The sequence below is a fragment of the Bos taurus genome, chromosome 2, assembly GCF_002263795.3.
Source record: "Bos taurus isolate L1 Dominette 01449 registration number 42190680 breed Hereford chromosome 2, ARS-UCD2.0, whole genome shotgun sequence".
NCBI lineage: Eukaryota > Metazoa > Chordata > Mammalia > Artiodactyla > Bovidae > Bos > Bos taurus.
In genome coordinates this window covers 90,438,071-90,460,951 of record NC_037329.1, presented here as the reverse complement: position 1 = coordinate 90,460,951, position 22,881 = coordinate 90,438,071, and the positions used below count along the sequence as shown (strand labels likewise).

Genomic DNA, 22,881 nt, shown 5'->3' with positions numbered 1-22,881 from the left:
GACACAGCTGAAGTGACTGAGCACGTGCTCTACTTAAAACCTTCTTGTCTTTCGAGTTGACTGTTTTCTCCTTCACTTTTCTGCCCTGGGTCCATGAGAGTCTATGCTAGATTCCAGATGTGGCTTCTCTAGAATATGAAAACTCCCAGCACCCCTGGGAGGCACCCCCCATCTATGAGGAAGTTGATCACCCAACAGTACCTTCCCCTGTACATGCTCCAGGCCCAGCCCCCACTCCTGTTGCTCCCACTTTGGGTTCACCATCCTGGAAAAGGTTCAGGGTGGTGATGGAGTTAATGCAATCCAATCGGAACCTGTGAGGAAGAGCTTGGCACTAGTATAAACTTCCCCACTGCCAGGGCGGCCCTGGTATCCATCATCTTCTGTTCCCTCTTCCCAATAAAATGACCCATTTAAACCAGATTTTTCTTATTAACAAGCTTCCTACTAAATGGCTTCAGCTGTGCTTGTTGATTTATAGGGCTTAGGATGCCCTGCTCAGCTGTGCCCTTCCCTGTTGGTCAAGGGCCTGAATCGTCTTGTCCTGGTGACACTGGGGGAGGGCAGAAGCCACCTTCCAAGTGGCAACTCCAGAAAGGGCGGCTTCTTTCCTTCTTAATATTTTAATTTTGGAAATGTTTGAACACACGAGATTAGAGAAAATCTAATTGTATAGTGGAACCCCTTGAACCATCAGCTTGCCAATCTCATTTGATTTGCTTCTCCCTGCTTCCCAAACCTCAAGATAGATTATTTTAACTTGAATCCCGAACATTTTATCATTCCACCCATTTCAGTATATTTTCTAAGAGATAAAAACTGTCTGTGCTTTTAGTCTAACCACAATGCCATGCACACATCTAAAAATATTAACAATACGTTTTTATTTTTTCCCTTCATTTATTTTTAATTGAAGGATAATTACAATATTGTGCTGGTTTCTGCCATACGTCACCATGAATCAGCCACAGGTATACATATATCCCCTCCTTCTTGAGCGTCCCTTCCACCTCCCTCCCCATTTCACCCCTCTAGGTTGTCACAGAGCCCTGCTTTGAGTGCCCTGAGTCATACAGCAAATTCCCACTCTATTTTAGCTATGTTAGTGTATATGTTTCCATACACTCTCTGTATTCATTTCACTTTCTCCTTCCAACCCCTGCCCCCGTGTCCATAAGTCTGTTCTCTATAACAATCTGTTTTTAATATTATCTAATATCCATTCAATGTTCATATTTTCTTGATTGTCTCATAATTTTTAAATACTTGATTCATTTAAATCAGGATCTAATCAGTGCTCCCAAGTTCAATTTGATTTAATATGGCTCAAGTTTGTTTTTAATCTATAATGGCTCCTCTTTTTTTTTCAGGGACATCTTGATGTAGACAAGCTCCTGAAACAAATGTACACTGTGCCATCACCAGCACGGATACACTGAAAACACCCTTGCCGGCACAGACCTTCCCTATAACAAGGGTTATTTATGTCCTTGGGTATGGCCCTAACCCACAAACCTCTGCCTGCTGTCCCTCAGAGTATCTTAAAAAGGCTAAATTACATGTGAAAAGATGATCAATGTCGCTAATCATCCGGGAAATACAATGAGATATCACCTTACACCTGTCAGAATAGCCATCATCAAAAAGGACACAAATAACAAACGTGGACGAGGTATGGAGAAAAGGGGGCTCCTCTACATTGTTGGTGGGAATGTGAACTGGTGCAGCCACTGTGGAAAAAAGTATGGAGGTTTCTCACAAAACTAAAAATAGAACTACCATATGACCCAGAAATTATACTGCTGGGTATATATCTGAAAAACAGAAGCACTAATTTAAAAAGATAAATGTATCCCAGTGTTCGTAGCAGCATTATTTACAGTGCCAAGATATGGAAGCAGCAGAAGTGTCCATCACAGAGGAAAGGATAAGGAAGACATGACGTATATATATATTTGCACACACACACACACATATGCACGATGGAATGTTACCTGCCCATAAAAAAGAACAAAATTTTGCCATTTGCAGCAACACGGATAGACTTGGAGGTCATTATGCTAAGTGAAATAAGTCCGAGAAAGACAATACTATCGATCACATATAGATAGTGATAGATTTATAGATCGCTAGGTGTATAGACAGCTCGCTCTATCGATATATTTATCTATTGATAGATCTATAGTGATAGGTAGATAGATAGTGATAGATAGATAAATATAACAAACTTGTGAATAAAGCAAAAAAAAAGAAGCAGAATCACAGAAACAGAGGAGAGACTAATGGGGGGGAGGGGAGGCCATATAGGGATAGGAGATTATACAATTTAAAAAAGGGTTATTATGGCATTATATGAAATCATGTGTGTGAAGCTTTTGAAAATTGTAAAGCACTACAGAACTGAACAAATCTTTCATTCAATAAAAAAGGAAGGTTAAATCATCTTACCCCAACACTGGTTGCAATAATAGGATTCTACAGTGCTGATTAGTCCCAACCCATTCACCCCAATAACTCATATTTATTAGTACATGGCGACTGAACAATAAAGCATTTACCACATCCTCTACCATCTCTGTTTTCCCAGATGAGGAAATAAGTAGAGGGATAGAAGAATATGGTCTACTCTTTCTGATCAGTGGATGTGGGCTTTGAAATCAAATTATCTGATGGATGCACCCACTTCTTAACCTCTGAAGGGCCCTGTTTCATGGCACAAGGTCTCAGGGCCTTTGTTAAGCTTCCAAGCTCCTCGAGCAGGGCCAGAGGGGAGGGTGAGAATCTGGGTCACGAATGTGTTTGCAGTCCTGGGGAGAGGTGAGGACAAGGAAGCTGCAGAGAAGCACGGAGTTCTGGGTCTGCTGCGGATGGATTCCCTTTGTCCGACCTGGGCTTTTGCCCAGCCCCACCAACTCCCCAGGGAGGCTGTGAACAGGCCTCCCCACCTCCTCTCTTTCACAAGTCCACACAAACCATCATTACCACACCTCTCAAGCCCACACAAATACCACATCCACATGCCCTCAGATCCACACCACTCAGCTCACAGGCCAGCCCCCACACAGCTCAGGCCTGCAAGCACGTACTTGTCCCCACTCCACACACACACACACTTCACTGTGCAGAATAAACACAGACCCTGTAGGCTCTGGGAGGGCGGCGAGAGGTCGGGGGTGGGCGCTGGTGTTTTCCTTATGGCAGCCAGAACTAAAGGTTACCTGACTTTAGATAGAAAGATTGTTTATCATCTATCTATCTATCCATCCATCTATCTATGTTTAATGAAAAAGAAAGTGAAAGTCACTCAGTTGTGTCCAACTCTTTGCGACGCCATGGACTGCAGCCCACCAGGCTCCTGTGTCCATGGAATTCTCCAGGCAAGAATACTGGAATGGGTAGCCATTCCCTTGTCCAGGCGATCTTCCTGACCCAGGGATGGAACCTGTGTCTTCTACATTGCAGCAGTTTCTTTACTGTCTGAGCCACCAGGGAAGCCCATCTGTGTTTAATAGGTCTTTTTTAGTTCTGGAAAAGGCAAAATCTTTGGAGCTCCTGGTCTCTGTATGTCCAGGGAATCTAGAAGGAGCTTGACAGTGGCCAGGGTGGAAGGGTTACAAGCAGGTGAGCAGCCGGCTGGAGAAATAGGGCTAAATGGAATCTCTCCCCACCCTCCCCAACCATCTGAAGGAGGGGAGCACTAATCTGTGGTTCTAAGAGATAGAAAAACACCAACTGCTAGCAAGATAATCCAATTTCCTTTTTCCCTCGCTCTGAAGGGGACTGCCCCAGCCCTCCTGCTCCAACTTCACGCTGAGTTTCAGTCTGGCTAGAACTCTTTACCCCTGCAGCAGAATTCATATCAAAGCCTCAGCCCCCCAGGGTTCATTAGGAGGCATTTATTTCTGCATATTCTTGGAGAGCAGGAGGCAGGATAACTTATTCGCAATGCAAATTGCTTGGCTGTAATTTCAACTCTCCCTCCCTTCTCACAGGGAGATTTTGCAGGTCATTAAAAATATATGATTGCTTCCAAAATATCAGGGAGAGCCGCTCTGCTGGGCTGGATCAGGTGCTGGTGCTGGAAGGCCCCTGAATGATGTGGCGTGGATGCCAGGCCCTCGCTCTTGTTCCAGCCTCTAGGCCCCAGATCACAACTATGGTGGCCCAGGTGGGATGCAGACCCACTCTGTCTTCATTTCTGTCTTGCCTTTTTAACTGCTGTGGGGCGTCCGAGCTCTCAGTTTCCTCCTTTATAAAAAGAGGAATAAATAAGCACCTGGACCCAGAGCACATGGTTCGGAGTAGATCTTTGGGCTAGGCCCTTCCCTACCCCATTGCTGTTAGGCTCAATGACCCCTTTGTTCATTCCATTGCCTTCCCCAATGTGGGCTCCTGGGACCCAGGAAAGGAACTGTTGCTTGGATCTTCCGGTCATGATGAGGGTTTCACTTGGTGTTTACAGAGTTGCTGTGGGAATTCAAAAGCCCCACAAGTTGAAGGCCTTTGCCTTCAACCTAATTGATCCCATAGACTCTGGTCAGTTACAGAGGAAGGGAGATCTAAGAGATATGAGCATTGCTCAAAGCCATTGTTTCTGTATAAAAGCAAGAGGTTTTAGCCAGGCAGGCAGAAAGCCACTCCTGCACGAGTCTGAGGCACTGACCTGTGATCTCCTGGTAGGATGGAGATCTCTTTAGTCCTAGTCCCCCTGAGTCTCATTTGCTCTAGCCTTGAACTGCAGGTCTAAGAGATGCCCTGCTTGGGACTTCCTGGTCCAGTAGGTAAAAATTTGCCTTGCAATGCAAGGGTCACTGGTTAAATCCTTGGTCTGGCAACTAAGATCCCAAATGCCTTAGAGCAACTGAGCCCGTGAGCCACAACTAGAGAGTCTGCGGGCCACGCATGAAGATCCCGCATGCCGCAACTAAGACTCGAGACAGCCAAACAAATAATAAATATTTTTAAATGTCCTGCTTGTGCATGTGTGCTAAGTCACTTCAGTTGTGTCCTGCTCTTTGTGATCCTATGGACCATAGCCTGCCAGTCTCCTCTGTCCATGGAATTATCCAGGCAAGAATACTGGAGTGGGTTGCCATGTCTTCCTCCAGGGGATCTTTCCAGCCCAGGGATCGAACCTGCTTCTCTTAATATCTCTGGTCTCTTATGTCTCCTGCATTAGCAGGCGGATTCTTTACCCCTAGTGCCACTTGGGAAACCCCACCCTGCTTAAATAATGATAAAGTTAGTTCATGGATCTGGACTCACAGAATGGAGGCTGACCCAAGGCCCAGCTCAAGCCAGGAGTTTCAACCCTAAATCAACCTGCACTTAACAGGAAACACCTTTCCATCAAGGCAAGCTATCACCAATCACAACCCCCAGTTCAGCTTCAGCTGGCTCACCTTACCCTGGAAAATCAGGCCTGAGCCTTATAAGGAAATGCCCCAACCTCCCAGCCAGTCATGCCCTATTTCCAAGTCGCTCCTTTGTTGCCTCTAATAGACTAAAGCCTCACTCTTGACCAAAACCCCTTGAGAAGAGCACTGTATTCCTCCAAGGCATGGGTTGTTTTCCCTTGAATAAAGGACATCAAACTCATTACTAACTTGTTTTAGTTTTGTCATTTGACAATAATATGCACATAATCCTTGAGAAGCACAGCTATATAATTGTTGGAGGAAAGTCATGTATTTCGAAAGTTTTAAATTATCTTTTAAATTCAGATTTAAAAGATATCTGGGAAAAACAGTTTGGCAATTTCTCAAAATGTCAAACAGAGTTGATTTGACCCAGTATTTCCACTCCTACGTCTATAACTTAAGGAAATGAAAACACAGGGCCCCCTGAAAACTTGCCCGTGAATGTTCATGGCGGCATTACTCATAATTGCCAAAAAAGGGAAAACAATCCAAATGTCCATCAAAGAATGAATGGATAAATAAAACATGAGTCTCTCTCCTCTCTAGACTCTCACATACACACCTGCCTGCATTCAGCATTTAATTTCAACCATTTGATGAAAAAATCAGTCTTCTCCACATAAAGGGTTTGGAGCCAGGTTCTCTCCAGGAGCCTGAGAGGAGAGGCCACCTTCCCTCCTCTAAAGTCCTCCCTCCTCCACATACATCTTCTGCTTTAGCATCTTCACATTTTGCATTTCTGGAAGCCTTCCATGCCTTTGTGCATCCTCATCATGGAATGCTTTCTCCTGCATTTCTGCCCATGGACCACCTACTGGTCTTCCAGAGCCTTTCCCTGGAACCACTTGGTTACTGCCTCCCCCTGGGTTGGGAAGCAGCACAGGCCCCATGGGACTGAGCTCTTCAGGTGCAGAGACTGTGGCTCACTCCCCTGAATCCTGGTGGGATACAGGACATATGGTGGGTCTCTAGTGATGATGGGAAGAAAAGGGAAAAAAGAGGTAGAGGGACAGAAGGAGAAGGAAGATCATTTTTGTATTATATCTGTTTTTATATAATGATATTTAAAAGGAAAAGGAATTAGTTACAAAAGGTCTCTGATTTCTTCCATGTAATTTTTTGTTGGTATCTAATTTAATTCATTAATAAAGTGGAAAAGGAGAAAGACATATTTTACATCCTAATGAAGTGAACAGATTTGAGGATTTTAAAAACAGTTATCTTTTATAGATAATGTTCATTTCTTCCCTATAAAAAATCATTTTTTCTCCCTTAGAATCACCTTGATCCTTACTGAATAAGGGCTGAATATGGAGCTTCTTTCTCTTGGTTCAAGTGGAAAGCGCACACACAATTGTTGCCTTTCAAATCAGAAGTGGCTTAACTTCTTTGTTTTGGTCCAAACCCATCCCCCTCAACACTCCCTGTGTACAAATGCATCAAATTTGTGGACTTCAAAGGGCGTTCCACGTGAGTGCTGGAGATATGGGGGTTCAGGAGGTGGGAATGGCCCCTCTTTATTAGTTAGCATTTACTAAGCCTTTATAATCATTAACTAGTTTGAGTTTTGGAGTAATTCTTTTTTAAATTTTATTGTAATTGATTTACTATGTTGTGTTAATTTCTGCTGTACAGCAGTGACTCACTTATACACATATATATCCTTTTTCATATTGATGGAATAATTCTTGCAGACATTGATGAGAACTGTCTGAACATAGCAGGGTGGAAACTGATCTGCTGACTGGTAGATGTGGTCCTGTCCCTATGCAGGTCCCTTTATGAGACACGTTTCAGAACTGGGGGCTGTATGGCTCAGAGGAAAAAAATGTTGAAATGATTTCTTGCCCTGACTCTGTCATTAACCAGCTGTGTGACCTTGGCTGCAGCCTCAGCTGTACTATGGCTGGCTTCAATCAGGGAAAGCAAATAGGTAGCACATGTGCCATGACTGGTGCCCTCCTGTCACCAGGGCAGACATCGTTAATCAATCCCAGCCTTTCTCCTGAGCCTGGACAGGCTTCATAATCCCATGTGCCTACAATTGAGCTGATTGTTGCAGCTTATTTACCATGCCTGGCCTAAATGATCTCTTGCCTGTCCCTTCCAAGGCTAACGTTCAATGATGTTAAGTATTACAGCTATTCCTTTTGTTGTGGCAACCACCACCAACAGACTCTACAAAATTGTGCTATTCCATTCCAAGGATCACAAAGAATTTCCCTCCTGAAAATACTCCTGAGAAACAGGAAAATAAGCATTCCATCCTAACCGTCCCAGAGGTTGAGTCTGCATGAAGCCAAGGAGGGTGGCCTGGATACTCTAAAATAAGTTCCAAGCAGGGCTGAAAGCAAAGGCAGCCACAGCAAATACTTCTTCCTTCAGCATTGAAGGCTGGGAGCCAGTCCTTCTATCCAAAGGGAATTCCTATAGGAGTTAATGAGAATTTGGCATTAAAATGAATAGGTTGTTCTCATTCACTGCTGGTGGAAATGTAAAATGGTGCTACTGCTTTGGAAAACAGTCTGGCAGTTCCTCAAAATGTTAAAGACAGAGTTACCACGTGACCCAGCAATTCTACTCCTAGGTATATACCCAAGAAAAATAGACACATACATCCATATAAAAACTTGTACATGAATGTTCATAGTAGCACTGTTGATAATAGTTAAAAAGTAGAAGCAATCAAAATGTCCATCAACTGATGAATACATAAATACAAAATGTGCTATATCCATAGATGGAATATTATTCAACTATAAAAAGGAATTAAGTATATACATGCATGAACCTTGAAAACCTCATACGAAGTGAAAGAAGCTAGTCACAAAACACCACAAACTGTGTGATTTCATGTATATGAAATATCCAGGATAGATCTACAAAGAAAGATTAGTGGTTGCCTACGGTTGAGGGGACTGGAGGGTTTGGGGGTGATGGTTAAGGGCTACAAGGTTTTGGGGTGATGAAAATGTTCTAAAATGGACTGTGGTGTTGGTTGCCCAACACTGTCAATGTGCCAAAAGCCATTGAATTGTATGCTTTAAATGAGTGGATTGTATGATAAGTGGATTATATCCAAAAAAGCTGTTAAAAAGCAAAGCTGTCATATTAAAAACTTTAAAAATAAAATTAGCAGTTTCCAGTTTTGAGGAAATCTTCATGTGACAAGTTAAAGGTTGTGTTTGTACGTTGATGTGTTTATGTGTCCTAACAGTGATAATAGAATGAAGTGAAGTGAAAGTCGCTCACTTGTGTCTGACTCTTTGCGACCCCATGGACTATATAGTCCATGGAATTCTCCTGGTCAGAATACTGGAGAGAACCCCTTTCCCTTCTCCAGGGGTTCTTTCCAACCCAGGCACTGAACCCAGGTCTCCCACATTGCACGTGGATTCTTCACCAGCTGAGCCACAAGGGAAGCCCAAGAATACTGGAGTGGGTAGCCTATCCCTTCTCCAGGGGATCTTCCTGACCCAGGAATGGAATTGGGGTCATCTGCATTGCAGGAGGATTCTTTACCAATTGAGGCACCAGGGAAGCCCAATAATAGAATAGCGTCCTACAAAATGTCCTATGATCTTCCAGTAATTAACATGGCTAGATACTATTCTGATTTTTTAAGGCTTGACTAATGGGTCCCAATCCATACCCTATGCCTTTCATTTACTGACAAGAAACAAGAAATATATATATATTTAACCACCAACATCATGCCTGTCTCCTCCTTATAAGACTTTAACCCCTCTCCTTGGCTTGTAAGATAAAGTCAGAACATATGCAGCTCTCAACAAGCTGCCCTTCTTCAACAAAGTAGGGTATCTCCTGCAGAGAAAGCAATGGCACTCCACTCCAATACTCTTGCCTAGAAAATCTCATGGACGGAGGAGCCTGGTGGGCTGCAGTCCATGGGGTCTTTAAGAGTCGGACACAACTGAGCAACTTCACTCTCACTTTTCACTTTCATGCATTGGAGAAGGAAATGGCAACCCACTCCAGTGTTCTTGCCTGGAAAATCTCAGGGATGGGGGAGCCTGGTGGGCTGCTGTCTATGGGGTCGCACAGAGTCGGACATGACTGAAGAGACTTAGAAGCAGCAGCAGCAGGGCATCTCCTGATGCCTTCTCTAACACCCTCTGTTCTCTTGTCATTCAGAATGGTGCACCCTTGCTCTGCAGTCCACCTGAGCAATTCTACACTTTCGTGCCTTCAGAGATGAGATTCCCCCTGTCCTTTACACCTTGCTCCATCCACCCTGTTGTTCTTTATCTGGTAAAATGCAACTCACTTCTTAGGAAACGAAGTCTTCTCTGGATCTCCAGACAACCGACTTGTGCCCATAACTCTGTACAGATCTCATCGCTGACACATGCTTTATGGACTTGTCTGCCTCCTCCCCGTCAAGGGCAGGGGTGATGTTGTGGAGACTTATGAAATCCCAGGGCTTAGCAGCATGCCTGACACAGAGTGGGCCTTCAGAGCACGGGCAGACTGATAACACTTGATGGCCCTGAGCTCGTGACAGTGAAAGTGCATTATCTGAGTAGATAATGTGCTGGGTTTTTTCTTTTGGAATGGAGGAGAGGCAACCTAATTCAAACATAAACAGAACCTTTGAGAGTTTGTTTTTGTTCCAGTGATCTCTGATAACTTTTTTCTGCAAAAATCCAGTTGTGTGAAATTATAGATACATTACCCACCCTGATAGTTCAATTGGTAAAGTATCCACCTGCAATGCAGGAGACCCCGGTTGATTCCTGGGTCAGGAAGATCCCCCGGAGAAGGGATAGGCTACCCACTCCAGTATTCTTGGGCTTCCCTTGTAGCTCAGCTGGTAAAGAATCTGCCTGCAATGTGGGAGACCTGGGTTTGATTTCTGGGTTGGGAAGATCTCCTGGAGAAGGGAAAGGCTACCCACTCCAGTATTCTGGCCTGGAGAATTCCATGGACTGTATAGTCCATGGGGTCCCAAAGAGTTGAACACCACTAAGTGATTGCCGGGAGAAATATCAATAACCTCAGATATGCAGATGACACTACCCTTATGGCAGAAAGTGAAGAGGAACTCAAAAGCCTCTTGATGAAAGTGAAAGTGGAGAGTGAAAAAGTTGGCTTAAAGCTCAACATTCAGAAAACTAAGATCATGGCATCCGGTCCCATCACGTCATGGGAAAAAGATGGGGAAACAGTGGAAACAGTGTCAGACTTTATTTTTCTGGGCTCCAAAATCACTGCAGATGGTGACTGCAGCCATGAAATTAAAAGGCGCTTACTCCTTGGAAGGAAAGTTATGACCAACCTAGATAGCATATTCAAAAGCAGTGACATTACTTTGCCAACAAAGGTCCATCTAGTCAAGGCTATGGTTTTTCCTGTGGTCATGTATGCATGTGAGAGTTGGACTATGAAGAAGGCTGAGCGCCGAAGAATTGATGCTTTCAAACTGTGGTGTTGGAGAAGACTCTTGAGAGTCCCTTGGACTGCAAGGAGATCCAACCAGTCCATTCTGAAGATCAGCCCTGGGATTTCTTTGGAAGGAATAATGCTAAAGCTGAAACTCCAGTACTTTGGCCACCTCATGTGAAGAATTGACTCATTGGAAAAGACTCTGATGCTGGGAGGGATTGGGGACAAGAGGAGAAGGGGATGACAGAGGATGAGATGGCTGGATGGCATCACTGACTCGATGGATGTGAGTCTGAGTGAACTCCGGGAGTTGGTGATGGACAAGGAGGCCTGGCATGCTGCAATTCATGGGGTTGCAAAGAGTCGGACACAACTGAGCGACTGATCTGATCTGATCTGATCTGAAGCGACTTTCACTTTCACACACCTAGTTAAGGATGTCTCCTCCTTTTGACATGGTTTGTGGAAGGTGGAGAAGACAGTCCAGCTTCTCTGGGCCTAATTCTGACCAGTGAGGAGGAAGTGGTTGGAGAAGTAATGGAAACTTGAGAGAAAACCCCCATAAGGACATTGACTCACCACCACAGTGGGCAGTGTAAATGTTCTGCCACATCTGTGCTGTGTGGCACCCCTGGCAGCTAACCCCAGGGCATGTATACTTGTAAGTCTTGTGTGTACTGCTGTGCTAATTGCATACGTGTGAAATCACTCGAGGGTTTTATACACACACATGTATATGTATTATATATATATATATATATATATATATATATACACACACACACAATATCTATATAGCCCTTGTGTGATTTTAAATTCATCTCCAGGCAACAACACTGGAATGGGTAGCCATTCCCTTCTCTAGGGGATATTCCCAACCCAGGGATTGAACATGGGTTTCCTGCATTGCAGGCAGATTTTTTTTTTTTTTTTATACCATCTAAGCCACCAGGGAAACCAAATAAATATTTATATTTATTAACATGTATATGGAGAAGGCAATGGCACCCCACTCCAGTACTCTTGCCTGAAAAGTCCCATGGACAGAGGAGCCTGGTAGGCTGCAGTTAATGGGGTCGCTAAGAGTCGGACACGACTGAGCGACTTCACTTTCACTTTTCACTTTCATGCATTGGAGAAGGAAATAGCAACCCACTCCAGTGTTCTTACCTGGAGAATCCCAGGGACAGGAGAGCCTGGTGGGCTGCCGTCTCTGGGGTTGCACAGAGTCGGACACGACTGAAGCAACTTAGCAGCAGCAGCAGCAACAGGTATATAATCATATAGTAATGTTCAGTTCAGTTCAGTTGCTCAGTCATGTCTGACTCTTTGTGACCCCATCAATCACAGCACGCCAGGCCTCCCTGTCCATCACCAACTCCCGGAGTTCACTCAGACTCTTACATTATTGTACATTTAAATTTTTTCCCCAGCAGTTTATAGGGGTATAGTTGCTTTACAGTGTTGTGTTAGTTTCTGTGGTACAACAAAGTGAATCAGTTACACAGATACATGTATCTACTTTTTTTTCAGTTTCTTTCCCCATATCGGTCATTTCAGAGCATTTTTATAGAGTTGCTTGTGCTATACAGTAGGTTTTATTAGTTATCTGTTTTGTATATAGTAGTGTGTACATGTCTATCCCAGTCTCCCAATTTATCCTCCCCATCTCCTCTCCTCTCTCCATAACCATAAGTTTGTTTTTTAATCTGTGACTCTATTTCTTCCCAGCAGTTTAAAGAGCCTTTCTCTGTGTTGCTACTCCCTTCCCACTCTGCTCTCCAATTTGGGGACAACTGATCTAACTAAGCACAATTCTAGGAAGCAGAGTTCCTTCTCCCAACTTGAGGATGAGAAGAATAAGTCTCAGTGAGTTGAAGGAATCGCCCAAACCTCACAGCTGGGGGATGACAGACCCATTCCCCCAACCCCTCCTAGATAAAGTCTCCTGCTCACTCTGCTCACCCTGGCTGCAGGGAAGTGTGCTGGGACAGGGGCAAGAGGTGAGTGAGAAGAGCCTGAGAAATCAGAAGGGCATCTACAAGTTGTCCGGAGCCAGAAATGCCATGTAAATCGTTTAGGAACAAATAGGAAGTGATCCTCATCCCCCTTTTAAAATATTAGAACAGGCAAGAATAAGTTTTTTTCATGAAGCCTCTCCACTTCATACAATTCCAGGGTTTGAAACCTTATACACAGCCAGCAAGGTCTGATGGAAAAGCCGCCTTCTGTGGTGTATATACAGAATAAGTGATGGCCCCATAAAACATGGATTTCTTTAATCTGTTGAGGGAGCAGCCCGACAAGACACTGTGAGGGCACAGCTGTGTTTACTCCAGGGTCACCTAGTGTTATTTATAATAAATGCTTTCGCTTTTGCTCTCTGGTGACCACCTTCCCCTTCCCAGGATATGAAGTATGTTACTGCAGAACCAGACACTGTTAATGGGCCCACACGGCTATGAACACACCAGCCGGTCCAAACTTTATAGCATCCATCACGGGACACCGGGCTCCTTATTAAAGAGCGAGCTTTTACAGCATTTTCCAGAGCACCATATTTTCTAGACCCAACCCGCAGGGAGACCGCTACAGGGAGTGGTATTGCATTATAGGCCGTTAGATGGGGTCTGGGCCTCGGCAGTCAGGCAAGAAAATCATCGAATGGTATTTATGATGTGCGGTCCCGTGTTGACGTGGTGCTAAGGGCCATATGAGGAAAGGTAGACCGTCTCGAGGCTTTTCCCTTAGGAGCTTCCATTTGGAAAGTGAACACTGAAGCATACGTAAAAATTATGACCCAATTCACCATGTACAGTGTGGAGCAAAAATGTAATTAACTTTGATTTATTGCGTGTAGTACAAACTTCGATCTACTCAACCTTTCTGGGCCACCAGAAGTTCTTTTTTGTTTCAGTCATTTAATATATTATAGATCAGTCTTGGGCCCCCTTTCCTATTTAGGAAGCAGAGTTTACCAATTATAATCTTATCTTTCTTTGATGGCCAAGGATCTTGCGGTGTCAGACTGATGTTTGTACATGTTCTTTTGCTCCCTGAACTCCGTGGTGGACTGGGGATTAAGGCGACTGGCTTTGATGTCAAAACCTGGCTCTGTTGCTTATGGCTCTGTTGCTTAACTCAAACAAGCTGGGTGGCCTGGGGCAAGCTGTGTCACCAGGCTGAGCTTCTGAGCCTTAGTGTTCTCATCTGTGAAATGGAACTGATAGTAGTTCCTTGGCTAGGATTAGAGATGATGAGTGTAGATCCTTAATCATAGTACCTGCTGCCTTTGTTGTTCATTCACTAAGCTGTGTCCAATTCTTTCTGACCCCATGGACTCCAGCATGCCAGGCTCCCCTGTCCTTCACTGTCTCCTGGAGGTTGCTCAAATTCATGTTCATTGAGTCGGTGCTGCTATGTAACCATCTCATCCTCTGCTGCCCTCTTCTCTTTTTGCCTTCAATCTGCTACATAAGAAGCTCCAAACAAATCAGACTTCTTATCCATTGTGTCAAGATAGGATGGAATGCAAATAGAGCTCAGATAGATCTCTCCTACCCTAGAAATATTGACTGCTGGTAGTGAATACTATTATGCTTGCCCAGATCCCCTCCTCAGGGTTTGGCCACCTGTCCTTCGCAGCTGGGATCATCAGCTGCTGACCATTCACAGTTGTGTGTTCCTGGCTGGATACGGCCCATAGCCCTCAGGCACTGTCTGGCCCAAGGTTATACTCCCTCCCAGGCTGGAGGACCTAGAGACAAAAATTCAGTCCCATTGCCTCAGTTTGGTACAATTTTGAAGGGCTGCCCCAGCTCCTGAGTTGCCTGTTGGATCAGCTAAGGCCTCAGATGCAGGTCAGTGTCTCCTTCTGCTGTGAGTTTACCCCTTACAGGTGTACTTGCTGAGCGCTCTCCCCAGGAAACCTGTGGCCCCCAACTTTTCCAGTTGAGAGTCTATCTCAATCTAAGATCTTGCTTGAAAGTACATTGTTGATTTAAATTTTTCTTGAGATTTGTATGTTTCTCTTAAAAGTGGTAAGCAGAAAAAAATATTAGTAAATTGTATTTTCTGGTTATTTAGGTCTCAGTTATCTGCATTTGTTTCCTATTGCTACTGTAACAAATCATATCACCATCAATTTAGTGGCTTAAGACAGCACACATTTATTATTTTAAATTCTATAGTCTATAAGTCTGAGGTGGGTCTCACCAGGCTAAAATCAAGGTCTCAGCAGGACTCTGTTCCTTTTCAGAGGCTCTAGGGGAGAATCTATCTCCTTGATCTTTCCAGTTTCTAGAAGCTGCCCAGGTTCCTTGGCTCTTGGCCTTCTTCCTCCATTTTCAGGGCCAGCAGTAATGGATCTACTTAAATTTGACATCACTCTGACCTCCTCTTCTGCCTGTCTTACACTTTTAAGGACCTTGGGATAACATTTAGGCCTACCTGGTTAATCCAGGGTTATCTCCCTGTTTTAAAGTCAACTGATTAGCAACCTTAATTCCATCCGAAACTTTAATTCCCCTTTGTCATGTAATGTAACATATTCACAGGTTCCTGGATTAGGATGTGGACATCTTTAGAGGGTCATTATTCTGTCTACCACACCAATCAAAGTTTTACTGTTTAACTTGATAAGACAAATGGGAAGCAGAGCAAAGTGAGCCAAGATGGACTTACTTGGGCAATTACAATGTGTATACATTTTGTCGTCTGGGATGTTTCAAGGTGACGAACATCTGGGAAGCACAGTCTGGTGAGACGGGGAGCTTTGGCAGGAAGTGGGCAGTAGCTTAGGCAAAACTAAAAGTGACAAAAGCTTGAAGGAACCCAACTTATGCAAAGCAAAAAACTAGAAGGTTGTGCTTTGAATATATTTGAAAGGAGAGTCTAATGTAATGGCTAAGCCCAGTTATGTCTTTGGGCTATGTTAGCTATCCTGACTTATCAAGAGCTGGAGGCTGAGAGAGGCTATGGAAGGATGGTACCCTTTGTCTGACATGAAACTGATTGTCACATGGCCAGCCACATGAAGAAATCTTGTCTAAATTTAACCAGCACTGTTTGGGATCAAATGCAACACCAGATTTCTAGCAATTGGGAGGCACTTAAATTCAGGGTAGCTCCATCAGTGAGAGAATTGCTGACTTCCAATACTCTTATTTGTGTCTTTAGAGCCCAAGACTCTCTAGTTACTATTAGTAACTGCCATCTCTGGTTTATTGTTGTTCAGTCGCTTACTCATGTCCTACTCTTTGTGACCCCATGGACTGCAGCATGCCAGGCTTCCCTGTCCTTCACCATCTCCTGGAGTTTGCTCAAACTCATATCCATTGAGTCGGTGATGCCATCCAACTATCTCATCCTCTGTCATCCCCTTCTCCTCCTGCTTTCAACCTTCAACCACCTTCAACAGCATCAGGGTCTTTTCTAACGAGTTGGCTCTTGGCATCAGGTGGCCAAAGTATTGGAGCTTCAGCTTCAGCATCAGTCCTTCCAATGAATATTCAGGCTTGATTTCCTTTAGGATTTACTGATTTGATCTTCTTGCAGTCCAAGGACTCTCAAGCGTCTTCTCCAGCACCACAGTTAAGAAGCATGCATTCTTCGGCTCTCAGCTTTCTTTATGGTCCACCTCTCACATCCATACATGATTACTGGAAAAACCATAGCTTTGACTAGACAAACCTTGGTTGGCAAATTAATGTCTCTGCTTTTTAAATATGCTATCTAGGTTTGTCATAGCTTTTCTTCCAAGAAGCAAGCATCTTTTAATTTCATGGCTGCAGTCACCATCTGCAGTGATTTTGGAGCCCAAGAAAATAAAATCTGTCACTGTTTCCATTGTTTCCCCGTCTATTAGAGCTCAGCATTGCAGGACAGAGAGCAGGTTCAAGGTGTGTATGAGGATGGTGTCCCTTTCCTTAGTGAACCCTTTTGTTCACATTTATAATCCACTAAATAAGAGCTTAAAAGTCCAGGCAAGATGAAGTTGAAAAAGGCTGGATGATCTGGTCAGGTTCCTCTGCCTTAGAGGAGCTGAATGTCTGGGGCTTCCAGGCAAGTTACTTGTGAATATATATAAGGAAATCTAAGATATGTTTTAAATAAACATACCAGAGCATATGCATCCCACATGACTCTCTCCTTTAACACAGTCCCCTTGGAAGATGAATCACTTATTCCAAAGATACTGTTAAATACAATCTGGATCATTTCTTTTTAGACACTTAAGTGCATACTTTGGAGTATCTTGATGGAGGCAAATGCTTATCCTTTAAAGGTAGATTTGATTTTTACCAACAGTCAAAACTCATTTGTATCAAAGTCTGAGAAATCAGGTGACTAATCAAATGAAGTTATACCATTTTAGATTAAAGATGAGTCTGATATAATTGAATGAGACTAGTTTTCTCCTGAGGATTGTAGATGGCTCTGAGTAAGAACAATGGCCTCATTGAGGGGGTTATTTGACACTTTTCAAAGTGATTTCATTAAGACTTTGTGCACAGTTGAGAGTAGTAACTTCTAGAATTTGTCTTAAAGTTTATTACTTCAAAGAGACATTGCATCCTAGTGAGTAAAAGCACAGATTCTAAAGTCAATCCTGGAACCAAATTGGTTCAGCTCCATACTTTTTCAGCTGTATGACCTCAAGCAAGTCACTTATCCTCTCTGAGCTTCATTTTCTTCATCTGAATAGGAGGCTACCCTCAAGATACACACACCTTCCAGGGAGAGAGCAGTATCGCTGCTCCGAAAGCCTCTGGTGATAGCCTAAGTATGGAAAACAGCCTCACTGATAGTGGGAAATTCTCCTGAAAGTGGGCAAAGTGTTTCCATCAGATTGTGGCCAAATTCCAGTGGAGGCGGAGGAGGTGACAGACAGAACCACTTAGTGTTCCTTCTCGGCCCACAAGTTGACACTCTGATCGAGCACTTTTCCTAACACATGTTCCTGGAGAGCAGTTTGTTATCTGGGGTGGAGGGGGCTGCTGGCTGCCCACCCCCATTCCTGCCTGGAACTGCCCCCCACCTCCTCATGTAGTCCCTTCTCACACGGTGACATAAGAAAAACCCCGAGTGGCCAGAGGAAACGTAGCATCGGTTGCAGCTTATTGTCCCGCTGGTCTTCATTTGTTCATTCATTCATTCATCTTATGCAAGAGAGAAGTCAGCAATCTTGCAGCTAAGAGGCCTATTATGGACTGAACTGTGTCTCCCCCAGATTCACATGTTGAAGTCCTATTCTCAATATGTCAGAAAGTAAGAGTATTAGGAGATAAGACCTTTGAAGAGGTAATTAAGGTAAAGTGAAGTCATGTAGGTAGGTCCTAATCCACCGTAACTGGTGTCCTTATAAGCAAAAGGAATTAGGACACAGATAAAAGGCTGAGGATACAGTGAGAAGATATCTTCTGGAAGCCAAGGAGTGGCCTCAGAAGAAACAAACCTTGCAGATGCCTTGATCTTGGGTTACTAGCCTCTAGAACTGTTGAGAAAATAAATTCCTATGTTTATGCTACCCAGCCTGTGATATTTTGTTAGGGCATCCTAAGCAAACGAATACAAGGCCTAAGCTTCATTTTCAGGCCTGAACATAAGGGTTGGGGAGGGTGTGGAGGCCTCCCAGAAGAGTCCTGCACAGAGAAGCTTCCAGGAGATCTGGGTGCCAAGACCGAGTGGTGCTGGGTATTTGATACAAAGGGCCTCCTGGGTTTTCCATCTGCACATCTGTGACCAATGCCCTGGCTGTTCTGTCTGTACCTGCTGAGCAGCCTTCTTGACTTCCAAGCCAGTCCAAGGCGGCTCACCCAGGTAACTCCACACTAGACTGCCCTGAAAACTGAAAGTGGCTTTCAAGACCTCTTGGGAGTGACTCAGACCAGGACACTCTACTGAAGTGATTAATTTTTTTTACAAAAAGAGGCTTATTTACATGATCCTATCTGCTAATTGCTTTTATCCATTCTTTGTTGTTGCTTGAATAAGAACCTGTTAAATGACCCAATGGAGAAGGCAATGGCACCCCACTCCAGTACTCGTGCCTGGAAAATCCCATGGACGGAGGAGCCTGGTGGGCTGCAGTCCATGGGGTCGCTAAGTTGGGCATGACTGAGTGACTTGACTTTCACTTTCACTTTCATGCATTGGAGAAGGAAATGGCAACCCACTCCCATGTTCTTGCCTGGAGAATCCCAGGGACAGAGGAGCCTGGTGGGCTGCCATCTATGGGGTCGCACAGAGTTGGACATGACTGAAGTGACTTAGCAGCAAATGACCCAAACTGGACTTTCTGCCTGCCTTTTGAAAGGTCAGAGTCACAAACTTAAATGCATATTGAGTAAATGTGCTTTATTTTCCAGGAAAGCAACTATATGATCTGGAACTGACCATACTCAGAGGTGCCACCCATGATTTTTCTTCTGAAATTCTTCTCCATCTGTCAGTTTCTCACCTCATGGAAAATCAGGTGCTGTCCTAGTCCTGGTGCTCACTCAACAAGTCACCGTGAGCCTCAACTGTTATGAATACAGACATATTGCTACAGGGTCAGCACCAATTTGTAACCCAGGAAGTCTTTGTTAAATATTGAAATGAAAATGGCTTCCCTGTGGTGGTATTTCCATTTCCTCATCTGTAAATAAGGAGCTTTAAAGTGATTTCTAAGATACCTTCCCTCTGCCAAGATTGTGATTCTGTTCTATAAGATGGGCGAATGTGTGAGTCTTTCTCTGCCCTCACACAGCAAGCCATCATTCTAACCCAAATACCATTTATTGCATTCATTAGCTTAATAAATGCTGCTGAGTGAGGGACTGAATTAATTAATGAATGCCTACTGAGTTCCCAGCCCCAGGGAACACACAGATAAATAAGACAGTTTCTGCCTGTCAGGAGCTCATGCTCTGAAGGCGGAGACAGATGTGTAAACAGATGTGCTGCTCAGTTCGACTTTCTTTTCAGTTAGTTTTACTTATTATGATAATAAATGCTTTAATTTATTTCATGCCTTCTCTGCATCAAGCAATCTGATGGGTGTTGTACAATGAGTCCTCATACTCACTTTCAAAGTATTATTATTAAAGGTTAGAAAACAAAGGTCAAGAACCTGTGTCTGGTTAACTCCTCATCCACAGATGTGAGAAGAGCTATATGAGCTTTACTGATTCTGGAAAGAAGAGCCAAATGACACCATAACTCCATCTCAGTGAAAGGCAGCAAATGTGGTTGATTTTATTTTCAATTCATTCGCTTAATCAACGTTTATTGTGCATCTTTTCAGTGTCTAAAATTTTAAAACTAAGTAATCTTCTCTCCTGCTCCTGGTGCAGATGGTTTTAGCAAAGGAGAAAAAGAAATGTCAGCTAGTGATTACACCAAAATGGAACAGAGTGCTCTGGGATTCCAGAGGAGAGAGCAGCAACTAACTCTGGGCTGGAGTAGTCAGGGAAGTTGACCTTTGAGCTAAGTTTTGAAGGATAAATAGGAAGAATTCATTAGGCAGAAGAAAGAGGTGGGATGCTTCAAGCAGAGGAAACAGAAAAAACAAAGCCTAGTGATTTGAACAGAACACGGCACTTGGGGAACGATGAGCATGTTTGGTTGAGCATGGAGGGAGTGAATGAGCCGTGAGGATGGAGGAGCCAGATGGATAGGTTGGAAGGGGTGGTGTTGAAGGGTCCCGTTCAGAATTTATCTTTTGACTGATGGAGTCTTTTCCCGGGGGGATGGTGACATCATCTGATTTGCTTCAGTGCAGAGCAGTGTTTATCAGTCCTGGCTGCACATCAGAATAGCATGGGGAGCTTTAAAAAAAAAATCCTGATGCCAAATGCTGCACATCAGTTCAATTAAGCAAGAATTCCCAGAAGTAGGATTCAGGTATTCGGTAGTTTTAAAAAGCTCTCCAGGCGATTCCAATGTGCAACCAAGGCTGAAAACTACTGGTGTGGAGAATTACTCCAAAGAAGAAAGAAGGCCAGTTAGGGGACTACTGGAGGCCTGGAGAACTGCTCCAGGGCAGTGGTTTTCCAACTTCAGTGCATCAGGATCACCTGGAAGCCTTGTGAATTTGCTAAGCTCCAGCCCCAAGCTTCAGGAGGTCTAGGGTGAGACCAGAGAACTTACATTTCTAGCCATTTCCCAGGTGGTGCCAATGCTGCTGGTGCAGGGACCTCACTTTGAGAACCACAGGTCTGTGGCCAGGCTGTGGGATGGAGAGGAGAAAAAGGACTGGGAGGTATTTTGGAGGCAGGGAGAGGGGGATCTGGCAACCATCTGATGGTAAGGCACTGATACTAACCAAAATGGGAGTGGAGAAAGCCTTTTTGTTCTGTTTATGATATGGGAGAGAAGATGATTGAACGTGTAGGACTAGACTTATTTGTTGGGAAGATCTAGGTGAAGGCAACTAGGCAGCAGCTGGATATACTTCTCTAGCTATCTGGAAGAAGTGAGGCAAATTCTGGGACAAATCAGGACCTCAGATTTAACCTAATTCAAGATAGTTATGAACTGTTGACTCTGTATTGCTTGAGAGTATATACTACTTCTACTGGAGCCACTTTTTTCTGGTTATGTTTAATTAATAAAAGACTGTGGTGATGTCTTTGGAACCACTCTATAAAAACAAAGACCCCACATTACGCAAAACCCATTAAACCTGGTAGTTAAATATGCCTAAGTCAAAAGTTAAAACCCCCTCCCTCAATTTTTTTGCATTTATCTTCACACATGAATGTGAAAAGCAAAAACAAACAAACAAACAAAAAAACCCCTTTATTTCTCTATTATATTGGTAATTTTATGTTTTCCTCTCATTTGCAAGCAGAATCCAGGACCCTTGGCTGAGCCTCAGTTCTTCAGTGGGTTGGATTTACTGGAGTGGGTTGCCATGCCCTTCTCCAGGGGATCTTCTTGACCCAGGAATCAAACACATGTCTCTTATGTCTCCTGCATTGACAGGCATGAGCTTTACCACTAGTACCACCTGGGAAGCCCAGCAATGGCTAAGGATGCTTTTCAACTCCAGTGTTCCTCCAGTTTTCCTTTGAGTCAGTGTCAATTTTACCAGAAGGATCTCCAGGAGCTGGTAACACTGGTAAAGTTTCTGGGGTTTTTTTTGCCCATATGACTTTAACTTTTTCAGAGTACATTTCTATCAAAAAATAGTAAGGCCCTATTGTCAGAGCTCTGTCCTTAAAGGTATTTCCAAACTTGTTTCTTATTCCTTACTTGACAAGTGCTGTCACAGAGCTCCATCACTCCTGGCCTAACAGCTACCAATAAACAGAAAATTATTTCCAACCAGCTAACATGCTGTTTACTTTCCAGAGAAATTGCACTTTCCAATCTGACAGTTGATCAAGGGGTATCCCGCTGCTGTCAGCAGGGAGAATGTTTAAACACAGAGATGGGAGTTTAAACATTTTTCATTATCACAGAATAAGGGGGGAAAAAACACAAATAAATAAATAAGTAAAAATGGCAACCAGACTCTCTAACCCCCTGCTGGGAGCGTAATGAAGCTGCATCATGTGACCAAAAGGAGCGTGCTTTTATCTCTGGCCCCAGTACCGTTACTCAAGTGACACCTGTCACATGACCCAACTTCCGTCTTTTATCTGCCTTCCCCAGCCACCCTTGTGGGGAATTGTCTTTTCCAGAGATGCATGGCCGTGGTGGCCATTGTAGTGGGTTCTGTCAGTGCCATCAGCCTGGCCTTTTGCATTTCCTGCCTTGAATCCCCTAGATGTCTCCTCAAACCTTATTTAAATATGATAAATCACAAAAAACCTCCAAACCTAAAAGACAAAAAAAAAAAAAAAATCTCAGGGAGGGCAAAACACATCAGTCCTGTTATTATATTTCATACAAGTTATCAGGATTTGGAATTTGGAGAGAAACAAATTGTAGAACACTAATCTTCATTTCTGAATGTTTATTAGAGCAGAGGGTTAACAAAACCCAAGTGCACTTTGTTTACGGGCTTCCCTGGTGGTTCAGATGGTAAAGAATCTGCCTGCAATGTGGGAGACCTGGGTTTGAT

At 43.8% G+C, this 22,881-nt stretch overlaps 1 long non-coding RNA gene across 1 annotated transcript in view; it reads left to right on the top strand.

Annotated features, from left to right (window-relative positions):
• Window positions 1-2,565, top strand: part of LOC132343179 (uncharacterized) — a 30,105-nt gene extending 27,540 nt beyond the window's left edge. The window contains exon 2 of the long non-coding RNA XR_009491885.1: window positions 1,371-2,565. This is a non-coding gene — a long non-coding RNA (uncharacterized lncRNA). The remainder of the gene's footprint in view (window positions 1-1,370) is intronic.
• The last annotated feature ends 20,316 nt before the right edge of the window (window positions 2,566-22,881 follow it).